The sequence below is a fragment of the Galeopterus variegatus genome, unplaced genomic scaffold, assembly GCF_000696425.1.
Source record: "Galeopterus variegatus unplaced genomic scaffold, G_variegatus-3.0.2 Scaffold1130, whole genome shotgun sequence".
NCBI lineage: Eukaryota > Metazoa > Chordata > Mammalia > Dermoptera > Cynocephalidae > Galeopterus > Galeopterus variegatus.
Genome location: NW_007727241.1, coordinates 233,352 through 239,832, shown reverse-complemented (window position 1 = coordinate 239,832; position 6,481 = coordinate 233,352). Strand labels below are relative to the sequence as shown.

The following is a 6,481-nucleotide window of genomic DNA, read 5'->3' as shown; positions in this document are numbered from 1 at the left end:
AGAGCTCATGGTCGGACCCATACATGAACTCCCCCGCCACATTGAGATAATCCTTACTGAAAAGGAACAAATTGTTCCTAAACCAGAAGAGGAGTGGGCACAGAAGAAAAAGATATCCCTGAAGAAACTGAAGAAACAAAAGCTAATGGCATGAGAATAAAGTCAGCATAAAATAAATTCAAATAAAAGTTAAAAAAAATATATATATAATCTTGGAGCAGAAAAACCTCTAAGTAAAGTATAAAAATAAGTGTAAGACAATTTGGGAGAAAATAACTGGAAGCTGTTAATGTTTTAGGGAATTAATCAGGAAATGAACTGGATGATAGAGATACTAACATCATTTTTGTGACCTTTTAGAATTAGTAGGCCCATTAAAGTGGGGGAGAGGAAATTACTATAGAAACACAATAACCCTGTATTTATACATTATTTCCAATGACTCATCAAATTGTATTATATTCAGTACTTTCAGAGATCTATTTATCCTCCTATATTCAGATCTTGATGATAGGTATTGGAGCAAGTTCATTCCCTTGCAGACAACAGATATTCAAGAAACATTGCTTACCTGCCACAGGGGATATGAACAATGTTAACAATACTTAAAAAAATTTGTGGAAAAAGAAAAAAATTTGTGAAAAACAGAATTTAAAAATCTTTCCATAAACTTTTTGAAGTACCTTCATATTTTATGAACTCCAAGATGCTGTTAGGTGTTACCGTTAAAGAAGTGAAGCGTAAGAAAAGAAGATAGAAGTACCGTTTCACTAAAAGTATCCCTTGGGATGCATATAAACGTGGCAAAAAATAAATCAGTACATGTCATGAATAACTGTAGAAAAGCATCCTATTCTCTGCTTGAAGAAGAAAAAAATATATAGTTATACAACTCACTTTTCTTTTTTTTTTTTTTGGCGGCTGGCTGGTAAAGGAACCCTTGACCTTGGTGTTACCAGCACCACACTCTCCTAAGTGAGTTGCATGTCATTTTTGATTCTAAAATGTTAACATATCAAGTCTAACAGAGCTTGACAAAGGAAAAAAAAGAAAGAAGTGAAATGTCAATGTAAATCTATTCCATTAAAGTAATGGGAGTTTCTAACATTTTTCTTTTTTTCTAACATTTTATTTAAATCATGTTCATTGGAAAAAATATTTCTTTCTTTTTTTTTTCCTTTTTGTCTTTTTTCGTGACCGGTAACGGAATCACAACCCTCGGTGTCGCACCCGCACCGCGCTCAGCCAGTGAGCGGACCGGTCTCTATATGGGATCCGAACCCTCGGCGGGAGCGCCACTGCGCTCTCAAGCGCCGCACTCTACCGAGTGCGCCACCGGGCCGGCCTGGAAAAAATATTTCTACCTTAAGAGTTTTTATAAGTGTTAATTCTTTCCTCATGTAAACAACTTGGCCATTACATGTTGTATGTATTTAATACAACTGTTTATACAGCTCTCAGTTCCTTGCAAAATCCTCAGTCAGAACATTGCATCCCCAGGGCCCACAGCAGGGCTGGCACATAGTGATGTCCAATAAATAGTTCTTTACCAAATTAATTTACTAAGTAAGACATTAGAAAAAAATTCTCAAATTTAAAATATAATACATAAACCCTAATTTCCAAAGATGATAAGTTGTTTTAAAATCCTTTTTCAGGAAATTTATTCTCCAACAAACTAATTAAAAAAAGAAAAACATCAAAGAACCAAAAGAAAAATGGGCAAAAGATAGGTACGGAAAATTCACATGAGGGAAAACTGACTGGCCAAGAAATATACGAAGAGAGACATGGCCTCAATAGTCATCAGAAAAACATCCAGTAAAATAACAGGTATCATTTTTTTGCCCATCAGATTGACAATAACAAAAGCCAATAACACCCAAGGTTGACAAGGACGGAGAAATAAATACCTTCACATGCAATTCATGGAGGTATAAATCAGTAAGGCCATTCTGGAGGGCAACTGGGCAGCTTCATGTGAACTTAATATAGGCATGTCCCTGCCAATCTAGCAGTTTTGCTTCTTGGTAGGTACACCAGAGAAATCCTTCCACACGTGCTTGAGCAAGCATGGACAGGGGTGTATATTCCAGCAAGGTTTTCAACAGAGAAAAATGAGGAACAATCATTAATAAAAAAGGGACTCCACTATGAGATATCCTCACTTTATAATACTATGGAGCAATTAAAAAGAATGAAGTCAGTCTGTGTATAAGGACAACAAAGATCTCCAAGAGAAACTGTTAAGTGTAAGAAGAATGTTGTAGAATAACATGTTTAGTGGTGAGAACTTTATGTTAAAAAAATAGAAAAGAAAAACTCACCCAAAAGAAAAACTATAAATTTCTATGGGTACATGTATACATAAGGAAAGATCTGGGAAGATACGCATCAAAATAATAATGGCTGTGGCTCAGCTGGTTGAACATAGTGGTGATAACACCAAGGTCATGGGTTCAGATCCCTGTACTGGTCAGCCACCAAAAAAAAAAAAAAAAAAAGATAAAATCTTGGGAGGAAGTGGGTCTGGAGGCGGGTGATCAAGGAGACTTCAAACTTAAATTTCTTACAATAAGAATATATTCACATATTTCTTGTTAAATTCAAAATGATCCTATACTGGTCAGCTGCCAAAAAAAAAAAACAGAGAAGGGAGAGAAGAGGAGAGTCTGTGAGTGGGTGTGCTGGATGCGACCACCTGAGGAGGCAAGAATGCTAGTGATCAGATGGGAATGACCTAGAGAGAGAAGTGTAGGGCCACTGTGAGGCGGAACTGAGGGCCAACACAGAAGAGAGGCCGGGAGGGCGCAGTCAGGAAAGAGAAGAGAGCCAGAGAGGGCAGAGGGAACCAGCAGGAGGTGCAGACAGCTCACCATCGAGTCAGGGAGTCCTGGATGGCATTGGTGAGGGCGTGGCCCAAGTGTAGGGAGCCTGTCACGTTGGGGGGTGGGATACACATCATGAAGATGCCTCGGGGATTTGGTGCTGACACGCCAGGACGCTGATAGTGGAGAAGGATGGCACATATTAAGGCCTCATGTCACCTCTTTTGGCCGCCTCCCAGACAACGTGTCCTTCAGCCCTGCCCTTCCCCACCCTCATCCCCTCCAGGCCTGGGTGGCAGTGCCCACTCACCCCATACTCTGGCTTAAAAAAGCCCTGCTGCTCCCACCAAGGGTACCAGGCGGCCTCCACATACTGAGGGCTGTAGGAGTCGGGCATGGTGCCACTGACATCTGAGGGAGAGGAAGGGAGGACTCAGTGCTGAAGTTGGGAGCACCTGGGAAGGTGACAGGCTAGCAGAGAAGGACCAGCGCCTTTTTTGCTCACATCACAGGACAGGCATGGGGTGGGGTGCCTGCACGAGGCAAAGGGATAGGAGCAAGGACAGAGCAAGAACGAGTAAAAACTGGGAAGGAGCAGTTGAAGGGTGGGGTCCCTTTCCCCTCCTAGTACCTTTCTTTTCCCCAGGTGGGGTTGGGAGGTCATAGGTAATGACCCTAGGATCCTGTTTCTCCCTCTTCTCTGGTTTTGGTTTCTTCTATTTGGAGGAAGAAGGTATTGGTCCAGCATCAGCTACCCCACTATGGCACCAACCTTCCTTCCAGCTCCACCCTCAGCCTCTCACCACCCCTGGAGATGGCTGGTGCTGTTGGGTCTTCTGCTTCTGTTGGAATTTCTCTAGCTTCTCCCGTTTCTTTGCCTCTTTCTTGAGCTGAGCAGCTGTTTTTGGGGGTGCAGCGACCTCAGGGCCTGCATGGAGGCAAAGAAATTCAGACTCAGCCTGCTGAGGACTCTGTGAACAGTGCTACTGTTTCAGATGGGCTATTTTGGCTACCCAATGGCTAGCCCAAGCTGCCCTCCAATTTTACCCTCTTGCAGACCCTAGCCCCAGTAATTATGCCATTCCTGAGAGAAAAAAGAAAGTGAGTTTCATGGAAAGCCCCAGAGGAGCCCATACCTCCCACCCCCCACCCTTCCTTACCTGGCTGCTGAGAGAGAGGCCTGGCCCCTGAGTACAGAACCACTTCTCCCAGCACAGCTCGGAACTCTGGCTGCCGGACACACGTGATGAACCAACGAGTCACATTACCCCAGATCTGGCGGGCAGAGGAGTCCAGGACCTGAGACAGAAAAGAAATGACTATCCCTAGTAACCCTACAGTGAGGTCTGAGGGGAGCACCCTTGTTCTTCCCCAGGACCCAGTGACTCACGTATCGGAAAGGCAGCAGCAAGGCTGTGACAGCTGCCAGGTCAGCCAGAGTGGGGGCCTCCCCGGCCAGGTAGGTGTGCAGCCGAAGCCACTCCTCCAAGGGGCTCAGGGCCTGGCCCAGTGCCCCGAGTGCAGCCTGGCAGGAAGGGGAAAAGATGCGAGACAAGGCTTAGGCCACCTCATTCCCCACCCCATCTCCGACCCCAACTCAATCCATTTGGCTTCGCTCCACTCCCACTCACACAAATCACCACCTCTGAGGCCAGTTTCTTATTCAAATGGTCATAATAAAAGTACTACTCTGATTCATCCAACTAATCCCTACTGAACACTTACTACGTGTCAGATGCAATATATTAAGCACAGAAGTTAGAGTAAAGATTATATGAGGCAACACAGTAATTGCCAGGTCCAGGGCATCTACAAATTTTTACTAAGCACCTCTCTAAGGAACGAGGCAACACCACCAACAGACAGAGCCTTGACCTGGTAGAGTTTACATTTAGTTGGGGGGATAATAAATGAGCAAAGATTTAATATATTACCCTATTTTTCTTAACTCCTATGGAAAAAAAAGCGGGATGAGGTGAACAGGGAATTCCAGGGAGAAGGACTCTTTTAGATAGGGTGATCAGGATATGAGGGAGAAAGGGCTGATGTCACATATTCATCCATCCATTCATTCATTCAAGAAATATGAAGTACCCACAACGTGCTCCATACCCTGCAAGGAGGTGGAGTTTTAAGTACACTGAGGCACAGCCCTGCTCTGGAAGGATTTACAGTTACAGCCCGGTGAGGTTCTCTCTGCTCTCCTTAACTCCTCTCCCTCCTCATTTCATTTCTCCTTTATCTCCTCCCAGCAACTGTCATCTCTCCCTCACCCAGTCTTTTCCTACAATTCAAAGTAACCTCTATTCTCTTCAGTTTCAGACTCATCACCTTTTACTCAGAGACTTTAAAAGGCCTGACACTAGACTATGTGCTCTGCACCCATTTTTTAATCTCATTAACTCCGTGAGGTAGGCATTGCATTAACTAGCGTTTTCACAGATACAAGAAAATGAAGACTCAGACTATTTAAGAACCTGCCCAAGGTTACCATACCAGGTGGCAATCTGCCATATGATCAATCTTCTTATACATCTGACGAGCCATCTTCCTGTCTCATTATCCATTCTAATCCTTGCCTCTCCTCGCTCTTACTTTCCCCCCTCCCAATCTTTTCTCCTCCCCCCTCACCTGGGGGTCCTGGGCAGAGATTCGCAGTCCCAGGGCTGGCAGCGTTGCCCCACAGGCAGCTGGTATTAGCTCCGTGTCGGCGTAATTGACCCACTGTTGGACAAGGACAGCTGCCCGGCTGCCCCCAGGGCCCCCCAGGCCTGCTGGCCACAGCAGCTGGGCTACAGCCCCCCCCCCCCCCCCAGCCCTCCTGGCCACAGCAGCTGGGCTACAGCCCCCCCCCCCCCCCCAGCCCTCCTGGCCACAGCAGCTGGGCTACAGCCCCCCCCCCCCCCCCAGCCCTCCTGGCCACAGCAGCTGGGCTACAGCCCCCCCCCCCCCCCCAGCCCTCCTGGCCACAGCAGCTGGGCTACAGCCCCCCCCCCCCCCCCAGCCCTCCTGGCCACAGCAGCTGGGCTACAGCCCCCCCCCCCCCCCCAGCCCTCCTGGCCACAGCAGCTGGGCTACAGCCCCCCCCCCCCCCCCAGCCCTCCTGGCCACAGCAGCTGGGCTACAGCCGTGGCCCCCCACACCCAGAGCCCACCGGGCCCCCGCTCCAGGGCCGGCAGGCGGGGTGGGGGAAAAGAAGTCCTGCTGGTCGGGGGCGGCTGGAGACAGACGCGGGGGTGGGCTCCTCCCCATCCGGGACCCTCCCCAGCCTCCCCATAGCGAGCGGCTATGAGGGCTCGGAGGCTGGGGAAGGCATCTGGGTGAGGGGAGACGTAGAGGATGGACATGGTTATGGAGTCCGAACGAGGTGGAAAAGCCTGAGAAAGGGAGGAGAGAGACAGGGGAAGACTGAGGGACCCAGGAGGGTCCTATATCTGAGTACAGAGGGGACGCTCAAGGGGGGCGGGGTTCTGCCGCAGGCGCCTGAGACCCCCAGAACCGGGGGTCTGGCTAGGCCCCAGGAGCCAAGGGCCCGGCTCTCAGAGTCGCAGTAACAGCGAGCAGCGCCTGGGAACGAGGGGGGCTGGGGGCTCCCCACGATCGCGGGGCCTCGTGGGTGTGGAAGGTTCTCAGCAGCTGGTCGGCGTCCGGTA

General features: G+C 48.2%; 1 protein-coding gene and 1 pseudogene across 1 annotated transcript in view; one reads left to right on the top strand and one right to left on the bottom strand.

The window, feature by feature from the left end:
- LOC103592357 overlaps nt 1-154 on the top strand; it is a 1,193-nt pseudogene extending 1,039 nt beyond the window's left edge.
- Nucleotides 1-6,481, bottom strand: part of VARS (valyl-tRNA synthetase) — a 21,340-nt gene that overhangs the window by 9,175 nt on the left and 5,684 nt on the right. The window lies entirely within an intron of this gene.